We start from the raw sequence: 16,141 nt of genomic DNA on the forward strand, positions 1-16,141 counted from the left end.
AAGATTTTTCAAAACTTAAAGATAAATGTGCACTGAGAAGAACAAACCTTTCCAATGCGTCCAGTACATCTTCAGTGTAACTTTTCCCAACTGCGTTTGCAGAGGTAGCAGTCACTGAAAGACTTATTCAGTAAAGAAAAAAAACACTACAGTGAAAGTGTCACAGTGCCCATTAGCACTTACCCACTCCAGTGCACCGGTGGCATCCTGGGAGTGGGTCCTCAAGGGCTGCCACTTGAGCGTTGCTCCCTGCGGTCTGGTCAAGCATTTTCTGTTGGCCTCAGGCTCCTTCCTCACGGCAAGATGGCGGAAACCATATGGAAGCCCAATGCAGCATATTTAGCCTCTCAGGACAGGACAGGGGGTGCTGGACAAGCAGGTCAGAGGAGTCCTGATGCAACAAATATAGTTTCAGGTCACAGCTCCTCCTTTATTGCCACTGGGGGCTTCACCTATAGGGAGGTGGGTGTTGGTCACATGACGTTCTCCACATAAATCCCCAAGCACTGCACTTGATCAGTGCTTAATTGTTCTGGTGCTTGCCCAAGTCTTCTAGCATCATTGTTCCCGATTCTTGTTACTCCTACCTGCTTCTCCTCCTGCCTAAGCTCCTCCTTCTATGCCACCATACATTGTCTGGTAAAAACACTGATATAGGAACATTCATAACTGCCTCTGTTCGCCTTGAAACCATACATCTACCAAAGTGATTATGTTAAGGTACACACTGCTATCAACTATTAGATCAACCGCAAATGTGGGCTCACCAACTACTTCATACCAACAGTCCTTAAGTGACTTCATGGGAATCCTTCATTTCTTCTATGTAAGTTCTATATGATGATCACTTAAGAGTATCCACTGCACTCACAACTATGCAGTTCTTTGTCAAGGAAAAAGGCCTGTAGAGAACTGCACTACAAAATTCAGGGATGTGGCCCCGGATGTAGGTTGCAACGAGATTGGTCTCATAGAACAATATTGTCTGGGACTATATGAACTATTGAAAGACATGCTGGCTAGACTAGTTTCAGAGTGTAAAAGACAATGCACTTACTCACTAGGGAAATACTCCTACCGGGGTGCTGATACCAAGATATGTCCAGCACTTACCTATGATCCCAGAGACCAGGAATGGCTGTCTACACAGAGTATGCTTTTTGTCTTGTCCCTCAAATAAACTAGAACCATGCTACATAAGACCCTTTAAGATAACCAAGGTTACCAATCCTGTCGCAGTATGTTTGCACCTTCCAGTCTCCAATAAGGTCCATCCAGTGTTTCATGTCTCCCTTCTCAAGCCTTGGAAAGCTTTCCATCAGAGACATCCTGATCAGCCAATCCAAGCTCACGTCCTAAGGTTGCGCTTTCGGAGGGGGCTCTGTCAAGGTGCCCACCTGCACTTACCTGCTTCAGCATGCCTGTGGCATCCTGGGAGCGGGTCATTGAAGGCTGCCACTTAAACAGTGCTCCCTATAGTCTGGTCCAGTGTTCTATATCGGCACCAGGCTCTGCAATGTTGCAGCCGTGGCAAGATGGCGGCCACCGTACTGCCACCCACGTTGCGTGTGGAGCCTCTTGGGATGGAGCAGGAGGTTTAAAAGAAGCAAGTGGAAGGAGGCCATAACCAGATCCATATTTGTTGCATCAGGGCTCCTCCCACCTGCTCCTCTTGCACCCCCTGCTCCATCCCAAGAAGCTCCACACGCAATGCCACTGGGGGAAGTGGGGCCTTTTCCCATGACATGGTCTCCACATAATTTCCCAAACACTATACTCGGTCAGTGCTTGATTGTTCTGGTGCTTGCCTCAGTCTTCTAGTGTCCTGGTTCCTAATTCTCATTTCTGACCCTGGCTCCTGATCCTTGTTCTTAGTTCCTGATCCTGGTTCTTGGTTTCTGATCCCAGTCCATGATTCTTGTTCATAGTTCCTTATTCCTAGTAATACTTCTCAGCTTCTGACCTTTGGCTTTGGCCCTGACCATGCTTCTTGTCTCCAATATTTGACCTCTGGTATACCGACACCGCTTCTTGTCTGCTCCTTTCAGGCTTTATCACTTCCTCTGTAAATAATGGCATGCCCTCATAGATCTCACAGGTTCCCTTATCACTGCCAAATTCTAGACAACTTTTACAAATTTAGAACAAATTTGAAGGGAGATGTGAGTACCAACTGGATCTCAGCTAGCAGATGATGATGCATCAATTATGAAACTGAAGAGCAGGGTAACTTGCCCCCTGGTAGGAGAAATTAAACTTGAGGAAGTCTGTTTGCTCCATAAGTTGCGGGTACATTCGTAAATGTTGGGGATTTATAATGTCCCCTGTAAGAGGAAATATTAATTAAATTTGGACAGTGGTCATTGGACATGACAATAGCTGCTTCAGCAACCAAGTTGAGAACGACATACTCTTCTTCTCATCTCGGTATCTCATATATCCATCACTAGGAGGCAAAGCACATTCTCGAAAGTTAGCTATGACCATCTCAAAGGCATTAATAGTCTAATTGACTGCTGTTGATTCACTTTTTTCTATAAATTGCCAACAGACTCTGCTTCCTATGTGTCATCCTAACGTAGCTGAGTTTGTTTCCTTTCCTATGTCTGGCCTGCATATAAAAAATCCATCCTTCACAAATTGGTAAAGGCAGATTTACTTAGAATTAAAAAGACCAAATTACATTCTTGGGCTTGCCAAGAAAATACATTTCCCTTGCCATAACTGTCTAGTCTGTAATGGCACGATACATGGGCACAGTGGCGCACACATGACCCATGGGGCCCCGGTGCGAAAATTAATACGTGGGCACCCCTCCCGCCCAGCACTTACTCTGCGCGGGCCGGGGCCGCAACAGCAGTCAGTTTCGTTCACTAGTGTGCGTTTCAGGGCCTGCCCAGTGCCACCACTCACTCATATCTGGTGTCACAATAGCTTGCATTTAAAAAAACAAAAAACTTTTTGGACTGTAATATAATAGCAGTCAGTTTCCTTCACGAGTGTGCATTTCAGGGCCTGCCAGGGCACAGTGTCACACCAGTGCAACTCATATCTGGTGTAACAGTAGTGTACATTTAAAATAAAAAAATAAAAATTTTGACTGTAATAGATTGAACAGCAGTTAGTTGTCTGCCAGCGTGTTTGTCAGGCTCACAGCGTATACTGTACCCACTTGCCCAGTGCCACCACTCATATCTGGTGTCACAATAGCTTGCATTTTAAAAAAAAACTAAACTTTTTTGACTGTAATATAATAGCAGTCAGTTTCCTTCACTAGTGTGCGTTTCAGGGCCTGCCCAGTGCCACCACTCACTCATATCTGGTGTCACAATAGCTTGCATTTAAAAAAAAACAAAACTTTTTGGACTGTCATATAATAGCAGTCAGTTTCCTTCACGAGTGTGCGTTTCAGGGCCTGCCAGGGCACAGTGTCACACCAGTGCAACTCATATCTGGTGTAACAGTAGTGTACATTTAAAAAAAAAAATACAATTGTGACTGTAATAGATTGAAGAGCAGTTAGTTGTCTGCCAGCGTGTGTGTCAGGCTCACAGTGTATACTGTGCCCACTTGCCCAGTGCCACCACTCATATCTGGTGTCACAATAGCTTGCATTTAACAAAAAAAACTTTTTGGACTGTAATATAATAGCAGTCAGTTTCCTTCACTAGTGTGCGTTTCAGGGCCTGCCAGGGCACAGTGTTACACCAGTGCAACTCATATCTGGTGTAACAGTAATGTACATTTTTTAAAAAAAAAAATACAATTGTGACTGTAATAGATTGAATAGCAGTTAGTTGTCTGCCAGCGTGTGTGTCAGGCTCACAGCGTATACTGTGCCCACTTGCCCAGTGCCACCACTCACTCACTGGTGTCCCAATAGCTTGCATTTAAAAAAAAACTAAACTTTTTTGACTGTAATATAATAGCAGTCAGTTTCCTTCACTAGTGTGCGTTTAAAGGCCTGCCAGGGCACAGTGTCACACCAGTGCAACTCATATTTGGTGTAACAGTAGTGTACATTTAAAAAAATAAAATAAACATTTTTACTGTAATAGATTGAATAGCAGTTAGTTGTCTGCCAGCGTGTGTGTCAGGCTCACAGCGTATACTGTGCCCACTTGTCCAGTGCCAACACTCACTGACGTCCCAATAGCTTGCATTTAAAAAAAACTAAACTTTTTTGACTGTAATATAATAGCAGTCAGTTTCCTTCACTAGTGTGCGTTTCAGGGCCTGCCCAGTGCCACCACTCACTCATATCTGGTGTCCCAATAGCTTGCATTTAAAAAAAACTAAACTTTTTGGACTGTAATATAATAGCAGTCAGTTTCCTTCACTAGTGTGCGTTTCAGGGCCTGCCCAGTGCCACCACTCACTCATATCTGGTGTCCCAATAGCTTGCATTTAAAAAAAACTAAACTTTTTGGACTGTAATATAATAGCAGTCAGTTTCCTTCACTAGTGTTTATTTCAGAGCCTGCCAGGGCACAGTGTCACACCAGTGCAACTCATATCTTGTGTAACAGTAGTGTACATTTAAAAAAAAAAAAATTATAATAATTTTGACTGTAATAGATTGAATAGCAGTTAGTTGTCTGCCAGCGTGTGTGTTAGGCTCACAGCGTATACTGTGCCCACTTGCCCAGTGCCACCACTCATATCTGGTGTCACAATAGCTTGCATTTAACAAAAAAAAAACTTTTTGGACTGTATTATAATAGCAGTCAGTTTCCTTCACGAGTGTGCTTTTCAGGGTCTGCCCAGTTCCACCACTCACTCATATCTGGTGTCCCAATAGCTTGCATATAAAAAAACAAAACTTTTTGAACTGTAATATAATAGCAGTCAGTTTCCTTCACGAGTGTGCGTTTCAGGGCCTGCCAGGGCACAGTGTCACACCAGTGCCACTCATATCTGTTGTCACAATAGCTTGCACGCATAGTACCACTAATCGAAAAAAAAATGACAGGCAGAGGCAGGCCACCCCGCAGGGGCTGTCGTGGTGCTGTGATTCCCCTTGGCCCTTGAATAATGCCCAGTGTTCAGAGGCCACGTACCCTGAACTTGAAAAGTTCTGAGGACATAGTTGACTGGCTAACACAGGACACCCAATCTTCTACAGCTTCCGCTCGGAACCTCGACGCACCATCCTCCTCCAGCTTAGCTTCGGGCACCTCTCAAGTTACCACTCGCCCGCCTGCCGCCACCACCAACACTAGCACCACAGCCGCTTCACTTTGTATGTCAGAGGAGTTATTTACACATCCGTTTGAAGAAATGAGTGATGCGCAACCATTATTGCCAGAGGATGTAGATAACAGGGATATGTCTCAGTCAGGCAGCATTACACACGTACGGTGTGATGATGATGATGATGTTGTACCCACTGCTGCTTCCTTTGCTGAGTTGTCAGATACAAGTGAAGCGGTTGTTGATGACGATGCGTCCGTGGATGTCACGTGGGTGCCTGCTAGAAGAGAAGAAGAACCGGGGGAATGTTCAGATGGGGAGACAGAGAGGAGGAGGAGGAGACGAGTTGGAAGCAGGGGGAGGTCGTCGCAAGGATCTAGTGGCACAGTCAGACAGCATGCATCGGCACCCGGGGTCAGCCAGACAGCACGCCAATCAACGCATGATGTTGCCACCACCAGAATGCCGTCATTGCAGAGCTCAGCAGTGTGGCATTTTTTTTGTCTGCCTCTGACAACAGCGATGCCATTTGCAACCTGTGCCAAAAGAAACTGAGTCGTGGGAAGTCCAACATCCACCTAGGTACAACTGCTTTGCGAAGGCACATGATCGTACATCACAAACGCCTATGGGCTCAACACATGAGTACAAGCAGCACACAAACTCAAAGCCGCCATCCTCCTCCTGGTCCAGCATCTTCAGCCACATTAACCACTGCTGTCCTCCTTGCCCCCTCTCAACCATCCGCCCCTCCGTCTCGCGCCTTGAGCAGTTCCTGCTCATCTGCCCACAGTCAGGTGTCTGTTAAGGACATGTTTGAGCGTAAGAAGCCAATGTCACAAAGTCACCCCCTTGCCCGGTGTCTGACAGCTGGCTTGACTGAACTCTTCGCCCGCCAGCTTTTACCATACAAGCTGGTGGAGTCTGAGGTGTTCAAAAAATTTGTAGCTATTGGGACACCGCAGTGGAAGGTACCCGGACGAAATTTCTTTGCACAAAAGGCAATCCCCAACCTGTACTCGATTGTGCAAAAGGAAGTAATGGCATGTCTGGCACACAGTGTTGGGGCAAGGGTCCATCTGACCACTGATACCTGGTCTGCAAAGCATGGTCAGGGCAGGTATATCACCTACACTGCGCATTGGGTAAACCTGCTGACGGCTGCCAAGCATGGAATGCGTGGCTCTGCAGAGGAGTTGGTGACACCGCCACGACTTGCAGGCAGGGCTGCTGCCACCTCCTCTACTCCTCCTACTCCATCCTCTTCCATAACCTCCTCGGCTGAGTCCTCTTCTGCTGCTGCGTCTTGCTCCACATCAACGGCACCCCTCCAGCTCCCCAGGTACTGTTCCACATCCCGGATATGGCAGTGTCACGCCGTCTTGGGGTTGACTTGCCTGAAAGCAGAGAGTCACACCGGACCAGCACTCCTGTCCACCCTGAACGCACAGGTGGATCAGTTGCTGACTCCGCACCAACTGGAGATCGGCAAAGTGGTTTGTGACAACGGAAGAAATTTGTTGGCGGCATTGCATTTGGGCAAGTTGACACATGTGCCGTGCATGTGTGTAATCTGATCGTGCAACACTTTGTGCATAAGTACCCAGGCTTACAGGACATCCTTAAGCAGGCCAGGAAGGTGTGTGGCCATTTCAGGCGTTCCTACACGGCCATGGCGCACTTTTCCAATATCCAGCGGCGAAACAACATGCCAGTGAGGCGCTTGATTTGCGACAGCCCGACACGTTGGAATTCAACACTCCTAATGTTCGACCGCCTGCTCCAACAAGAAAAAGCCGTTAACGAGTATTTGTATGACCGGGGTGCTAGGACAGCCTCTGCGGAGCTGGGAATTTTTTTGACACGTTACTGGACGCTCATGCGCAATGGCTGTAGGCTCATGTGTCCTTTTGAGGAGGTGACAAACCTAGTCAGTCGCACCGAAGTCACCATCAGCGACATCATACCATTTGTTTTCTTCCTGGAGCGTGCCCTGCGAAGAGTGCTGGATCAGGCTGTAGATGAGCGTGAAGAGGAAGAGTTGTGGTCACCATCACCACCAGAAACAGCCTTATCAGCATCGCTTGCTGGTCCTGCAGCAATGCTGGAAGAGGATTGTGAGGAAGAGGAGTCAGAGGAGGAATGTGGCTTTGAGGAGGATGAGGAAGACCAACCACAACAGGCATCTCAGGGTGCTCGTTGTCACCTATCTGGTACCCGTGGTGTTGTACGTGGCTGGGGGGAAGAACATACCTTCAGTGAGATCACTGAGGACGAGGAACGGGACATGAGTGGCTCGGCATCCAACCTTGTGCAAATGGGGTCTTTCATGCTGTCGTGCCTGTTGAGGGACCCTCGTATAAAAAGGCTGAAGGAGAACGACCTGTACTGGGTGTCCACGCTACTAGACCCCCGGTATAAGCAGAAAGTGCCTGAAATGTTACCGAATTACCGCAAGTCGGAAAGGATGCAGCAGTTCCAAAATAATCTAAAAAGTATGCTTTACACAGCGTATAAGGGTGATGTCACAGCACAATGGGAATCTAACAAGGGAAGAGGTGAAAGTAATCCTCCTCCTCCCACAACCACGCCTGCAAGGACAGGACGCTTTACAGACGTGTTGTTGATGGAGGACATGCAGAGCTTTTTAAGTCCTACGCATCGCCACAGCCCTTCGGGGTCCACCCCCAGAGAACGACTCGACCGACAGGTAGCAGACTACCTCGCCTTATCTGCAGATATCAACACTCTGAGGAGCGATGAACCCCTTGACTACTGGGTGTGCAGGCTTAACCTGTGGTCTGAGCTATCCCAATTTGCGATAGAACTTCTGGCCTGCTCCGCTTCAAGTGTCCTGTCAGAAAGGACCTTCAGTGCAGCAGGAGGTATTGTCACTGAGAAGAGAAGTCGCCTGGGTCAAAAAAGTCTAGATTACCTCACCTTTATTAAGATGAATGAGGGATGGATCCCGAAGGGACTGACAGTGAGCGATACATTCGACTAAAAAAGGCCTGATGAGGGCGACTACTTAACACACCACTCCTATCTGGTGGCACATTAGATTGCACGCGCAGTGCCCCAAATTTGAAGTAGGAGGACCGACCAAGCATCTTTTTCCATCTCCCGCTTCCTAAAATCGATGCCTTATATACATGTCCCCTGATAGGGGACGTAACAGGGATTAAACTGATAGGAATAGTACTACTTGACACACCACTCCTATCTGGTGGCACATTAGATTGCACGCGCAGTGCCCCAAATTTGAAGTGGGAGGAACGACCAAGCATCGTTTTCCATCTCCCGCTTCCTAAAATCGATGCCTTATATACACGTCCCCTGACAGGGGATGTAACAGGCATTAAACTGATAAGAATAGTACTACTTGACACACTACTCCTATCTGGTGGCACATTAGATTGCACGCGCAGTGCCCCAAATTTGAAGTAGGAGGACCGACCAAGCATCTTTTTCCATCTCCCGCTTCCTAAAATCGATGCCTTATATACACGTCCCCTGATAGGGGACGTAACAGGGATTAAACTGATAGGAGTAGTGTGTCAAGTAGTACTATTCCTATCTGGTGGCACATTAGATTGCACGCGCAGTGCCCCAAATTTGAAGTAGGAGGACCGACCAAGCATCTTTTTCCATCTCCCGCTTCCTAAACTCGATGCCTTATATACACGTCCCCTGATAGGGGACGTAACAGGGATTAAACTGATAGGAATAGTACTACTTGACACACTACTCCTATCTGGTGGCACATTAGATTGCACGCGCAGTGCCCCAAATTTGAAGTAGGAGGAACGACCAAGCATCTTTTTCCATCTCCCGCTTCCTGGGTGGAGGAAGAGAGACCTTCAATCACATCAGTGAGGACAAGGAACGGGACATGGCTAGCTTAGTATCCAACTTTGTGCAAATGGGGAGTTTGCGGTTGTGCAAATGGGGAGTTTGCGGTTGTTTGCGGTGCGTTAAACGGGGAGTTTGGTCTGTCACTGTGAAGCGGGCGTACCCCTTACACTACCTGATTGATACAACATCATACCTGATGTTTTAAAGCACGTTATTCCAAACAATTTAGGAATGTTAGGTGATTTATGCCCTTTCTGGATTAAAACCAGACTCTGCATCAACTATGTAATTTTCCATGGGAGTTTTGCCATGGATCCCCTCCGGCATGCCACAGTCCAGGTGTTAGTCCCCTTGAAACAACTTTTCCATCACTATTGTGGCCAGAAAGAGTCCCTGTGGGTTTTAAAATTTGCCTGCCTATTGAAGTCTATGGCGGTTCGCCCGTTCGCGAACATTTGCGGAAGTTCGCGTTTGCGAACCGAAAATTTTATGTTCGCGACATCACTAATCTTAAGTAATCCGAACTTGTAATCCTATGTGACTTCACAGCAGGCTGGTGCAATATCAAAATATAAAAAGAAAGAAAAAAAGAAATACAAGCCCAGTAGGTAAAAGGATAAAAATTTATGAGAAAATGAGCAAATGTTTTTACTGTTCTAAACAGCAGCAATCTGTAGCAACTTAGCAAGCATAATTCATACATTTACTAAAATAGAAGTAAGAATTAATTGAAAATGTTTAGATTTCAGTTGTATGTGTTGCTGGTGTTCAATCCAAATCCCCTACCCTGTGAAAATCCCCTACTCTTGTCACTTCCGGTGAGGGAAATCAGCTGGATCCTATGCTGCACATGGGTGCTAGCACTCCTGCTACTCCTCCACAGCAAGGTCCTGAAAGCTAAGTAAAGCTAGTTTCACACTTTCATTAGGAACAAGGGACGTTTAGGGTTAAGTGAGGGTTTAAATTAGGATTAGGTAAATTATTTTGACCTCTCTCACATCTTATTCTAACCATAACCCTTGGGGTAAGGATTCAAATAAAGTGTGAAAAATCACAATTATAAATATTCCGCTAATGTGAAATATCACTAAATAAAAACAACTCCCTAAACCTAACCCTAATTTGAACCCTAACATTAACCCTAAATGTCCGATGCCCTAAGCTTAGTGAATGCACTAACTATAATGAACGTGTAAAACTAGCTTTAATTACCTTCCAGGACCTTGCTGTGGAGGAGTAGCAGGAGTGCTAGCAAGCACAGGATCCAGCTGATTTCCCTCACCGGAAGTGATGAGGGTAGGGGATTTTCACAGGTAGGGAAATGTTATGGACCACTGGCAGATAAATAAAGCATGTGGTAGACACTGTGTATCAAACAACTCTCTTCCTTGTGAGGAAAATAATGGACTGCACACTCTGGAATTGGCCCTGGAGTGAATGGCAGGAGAGTGTTATAAAATATGCGGGCGTGATGATACCACGAGTATGCGTACAACTATCGTTCTACAATGTGTAAAAAAGGACAGAGAGAGTGAGGGGCATAAAACCAAGGAATTTTATTGGAATTTGGTATGAGTGAACCGAAACAGTTAAATAAAGGGTCAACCTAGTAGGTCATAGGTAATTTCATGTTTTAAACTAAGGGGACTATAAACAAGAAACTCAAGAAACTAGTTCATACAGAGAGTAAGCCATTGAATGTAAACAATTAATCAGTTAGAAACCTGCCAGTAATAAAATCCCAATACAAACTCTGTTTTTAGGCACAATAAAGACTCATTAACTGAGCTGAAGCATTGCTGTAGCTTGTTCCTAAATAAAGTCTGCTTTTGTAGGGCACTCAGTGCGCCCAAACCATATATGGTAATCTCTGCTGTGCTGGGGTTATGCTTCTGCTACTGGGAGTCAACATATGTCAACATATAATGTTCAATGTGCAAATCTTCTTTAACCAGCATGCCTCTATTTCATTGTATATTATGGACTGTGTTAATAAGTATGGCCCTTCAGCATGTCCAGCTGTTGTGTCGGGGTGCCACTTTACATTAATCCTAGGATCACGCAATGTAGCTAGCAACAGTTAAGTGCAAGTTTGGGGGTCCCTAAAGTAGCCAGGTGGCCATCTCTTGGCCCCCATGACAGACAAAAGCTTTGGAACACCAGGGGTATCAGAGTGGGCATTTGGGGGAAGCATTTTTTTCCACCCCCCACCAATAGTGCGGCCCAAGGCAAATGCCTTACTTGCCTTGGTCAGAATACAGCGCTGGGCAAGGTACATCCACTCCAGGCACTTCTGCCCATTGGAGTGGTCAGGGTGCCAACTCCCACCACCCTTAACCCAGCAAATGTAATTATTGCCGTTTTTATAAACTACAATAATTACCTTGCCGGGTTAAGTCCTCCTCTAGTGGCTGTCTATCAAGAGACTTCCGTGTTCTTAGAACACAAAAAGTGTTTTAAACAACGCTGGACGTCTTCACTCTATGCATGAGGACCTCCAGCATCTCCGAAATCCCCAAAGGAGAGCATTGAATAATGCTTTTCTATGGGGAGGTCTTATGCGCACACTCGGCCATTGCCGCGCATGTGCATTAGGTCTCCCCCGCCGGCTGATGTCGGCGGGGGAGGAGCGTAAGCGGAGCCTGACCCAGCACCGAGGGACATCGGCGCTGGATTCAGGTAACTTACTGAAGGGGATTTAACCCCTTCAACAACATGGGATGGGGGGTGGGAGGGAGAGGGGCACTGCAGGGTCCTGCAGTACCAGGAAAACGGCAGGACCCTGCCACTGGGGAGTCCCTTTAACAGTCATCACCTTAAACAAAAACCTTTCACAATATAATTTATCTACCTACACTCATTCAGGTGAATAAATGGAATTCAATAATTCACAGCAATATCTAAAGATAAGGAAGAATGTGATATAATAGGACAAGGTTCAGATTGGCAGAACTATATAATAAAATACAGATGTACTTCGTTATATTAAATAAATCCAAACCAGCATAATCACAGCTTGAACATATGGACTTCCACTAATATGTTAAGGAAAATATACCACAGAAGAATGCTGTAAAGACAATGCTCAGTGATTCAAACAAACTCAATTATTTGCTCTCTCACTCCTCGCTTTTCCTTTTCTAAAAAATAAAAAAATAAAAAATATGCATACTTTTTAACCCCTTAAGGACGGAGGACGGTTCAGGACCGTCATCGGCATTTTTGCGTTGCCGACCGGTGACGGTCCTGAACCGTCCTAACCGTCCAATGTACTTACCCGATCGCCGTCGTTCCCCCGGCGGCGATCGGCGGTGCTCCCGGTGTGGGGAGACTGCCTGCAGCCCAGACAGTCTCCCCATGGCGGTTTAGGACCCCTGTGGCCATGTGATCGCCCAACAGGGCGACCACATGGTCACAATAGGTGTCCTAGTCTCTGCCTGCAAGGGGACTGTCTGTGCTGACAGGCAGTCTCCCTGCATGTGAAAAATCAGTGTAAAATAAAAAAAAAAACTAAAGTTATAGTTAATAAAAAAAAAATATATTATTATATATGTGTATATATATGATATATAGACATATATTATACCTATATAATATATGTCTATATATCATATATATAATGTCATGCTAAGTGTATTTTTATATTAATATGTACATATATTAATATAAAAATACACTTATAATTAATTTACACACGTATATATATAATATCTGAACACTACATATATAATAATCTGAACACTACAATGTTGGTTGCTACCGATGTTTAAAATGTACAGCTTGCAACAACATGACTCCAGGGAAATCTTTTTTTCATCCCCATTCTGGCAAAGAATATAAAATACGTCAACGTATTTTGTGTACTACCACACATGTTGTATACCGCATTACATGCCCTTGCGGTCTTATGTACATCGGCAAGACCTCAAATGACCTTCGAGAACGCATGAGGGGTCACAGATCAACTATTAGAATTGCATTGTCCAGCGGCACAGCAACTACGCCTATAGCTAGACATTTCCTTGCGGCGGGACATACATTACCAACCCTTAAATTTATGGGTATTGAACAAGTTCCGGCTCCAAGACGGGGAGGTGACTGGGATAATTTACTTCTCCAGAGACAAGCCTACTGGATTTTCACATTGGGAACACTGTCCCCAGGGGGGCTAAATGAGATTAACCCTCTGAACTGTTTCATCCCCAAAAGATAGAACGATGCAGTTATTGTTATTTTTATTTTTATAATTATAGTATTAAAGTTTGCTACATTGGCGCAGAGGTTATCCCAGATAGTAACATTTGTATCAGTATACTAAAATGGTTATAAATCTGTATGATACTGTGGTTATCCATTCTGTGGACTAGCTAAGCTTGTCTTCAATATGCTTTTCAATATGCTCTTTGATGATGTAACACACGGTTCTTTGCTATTGGATGTTCCATAAAATAGATCTTTAGTAGACTAACCACTCTGCGAGGCCCTTCGGGTTTATTTTCCTTGTTTTTAAATTTTGTATTACTTTATTCTGTTCACATGCATGTATGAGCACAGACACTCTAGCTTTGGACCGTATGCACGGTCTAATCACTTCACAACACCCAGGACTATAATGTTAATAAATTGCTTTATAGCTCTTTTCTATAATTCTAGTTACTATACCACAATGGGTTAAACCTGTCTAGGTATGCTTGTTGAACTTTGACTTTAACTCGTCACTGGTGACATCACAACCTCGTTTTCACTCTCCAATTGAAACTTGTTTTCACCATATTTAAACACTGTTTACCCGCCTTTTGATTGTCTTGATAAAAGTCCTGCGAGGACTGAAACGTTGAACCTATCACTGGCACGTTTGTGAATAAACACATTGTTTTCTACTAAGTCCTCTTGAGTGCACTCGTTTTTCGTTGTACATAATAACTATATATTGTATATATATATTATTATAAAATACGAATAATAAATAATTTAAATTAAATTTAAAAAATTAAAAATAATATTAAAAATAAAAAAAAATTATATATCTATACGAAATTTTATTCTAACTGTATTTTGATATTAATATATATATATATATATATTTATATCAAAATACACTTAGAATGAAATTGTATATATATCTATGTATATATAAATAAGTAAAAAGAATGCAAACTATTCATATGTCCATATACAAAATTACATAAATAATTATATAAATATACACGTAGACTTCAAATATATAAATATGCATATATATTTAAATTCTACGTGCGTGAGAAGGCGTGGCTTGAGCGCCGAGCGGAATGGCGGCGTGAACCAGGAGCTCCCTGCAGGCTGAAATAAAAAACCCGTCTCACTAGCCTTAGCCCGTCGACAATGGGGAGAAATAACCGGTCCCAACAAGCTACTACGACCACCGACACCCCGAGGGGGTCACAGGCGACTAACATGCGCAAATTCCTCACAACCCAAGCAGATCAGGCCGATCAGGCCTCCGGGGAAACGGAAGCCTCAGGCACTACCCACGCGGCCTTGCCATGCGGCGGACACAACGAGCAGGTACTGACTCCACCCGATCTGCCCCCTTCCCAGCTGGACTGGGCGACTATACTGAGCAACCTGCCCACGAAATCCGACCTCAAAGAGGCCAACGATGCCCTCCACAAGTCTATAACTGGAGAATTACATGCCCTGAGGGAGGATATGCAGGGGATCCATACCAAACTGGCTCAACTAGAAGCTGACTGCGACCATGTCACGACGGCGCAGAACGCAACAGTAAGCATTATAAAACGACAAGAAACACAGTTACGCCAAATGGCCCTCCACATGGAAGACCTAGATAACAGGGGGCGACGACAGAACCTCAGGATCCGAGGTATACCGGAAGATCTGGACCAAACCACACCGATCCGTGACACACTCACGGAAATATTTAATGCCCTCCTGCAGAAACCGCCCGACTCGCCCGTTGAGTTTGTCAGGGCACACAGGGCACTCAGGCCCAGGGGCCCGCCGGAGTCCCCACCACGGGACGTCATCTGTTGCCTAACACACTTCCAGGTTAAGGAAGACATTTTGAGAAGTGCCAGAGACCGACGCCAAATCCTACACAAAGGGGCAGAACTACAACTCTACCCAGATTTATCTCCGGCAACCCTGGCATACCGCAGGGCCATGCGCCCCCTCACGAGAGTGCTACAGACCAACAAAATTAGGTACCGCTGGAGCTTCCCTAATGGATTACAAATCACCACAAATACAGGCCCCTTTATGGTGAGGAGCGAAGAAGACTTTAGAGACATTACAAGAGAACTCCAACTGCCTCAGATACATCTGCCCTGGCCTGACCCGATGGCCTTTTACACCTTTTCACCTGAGACTCAGAACAGACTGCAACAACCATCGAGGCCCCGGAGACCGAGACAACAAACCACGCGCCCCTCAGGCGCCAACATGTAAGCAACCGAGCTCCTAGAACCCCCCCAACCCGTGGTCCTCCACTGACGAACTAAACAGCCGATCCCATCTCAGCCCCGAGAAACCAGAGACTATGGACACACTAAATGGACTCCGCTGTGATGCTACACACCAAGCCATCGTGAGTCGAGATCCCCTACGATGACAAAAACATAACGGAGACCGAGTGCACAACGAGAACTCCACAATTCAGTGGAGTAGGGTAACCTATCAGACTGAATGGGCATTGAAGAGGTTCCCACCCGGGGGGTGGGAGGTAATGGGATGGGAACGTACTTAAGGCTATTCACTTTTATTATATCAAATAAGCTGTTTATTATAACCTGAGGGGGTCCCCCACACTGATGAGGTTCTCGCTTGGAGGGAGGAGGTAGCGGGACGGGAACCTGACCATTGTTAATTATCACTGTATCGTATATGCTGTGTAATGTGAACTGAGGGAGGCCCTTCGCGCTGGCTGGGCCCGGCTGCTGTCACCCACCTGCCCTGTGACGAACTTCGGGGAGCAGGCGGGCGGTGGCGCCGGCGGGGCCCACCTGGGGCGAGGGAAGCAACCGACAGGGGTGCCTGTGAAACAGTAGTCAGGTAGAGGCTGCCCAGCCCGGGGCCGCCGGCGCGGTGGACACCA

Source organism: Pelobates fuscus, chromosome 4, assembly GCF_036172605.1.
Source record: "Pelobates fuscus isolate aPelFus1 chromosome 4, aPelFus1.pri, whole genome shotgun sequence".
Taxonomy (NCBI): domain Eukaryota; kingdom Metazoa; phylum Chordata; class Amphibia; order Anura; family Pelobatidae; genus Pelobates; species Pelobates fuscus.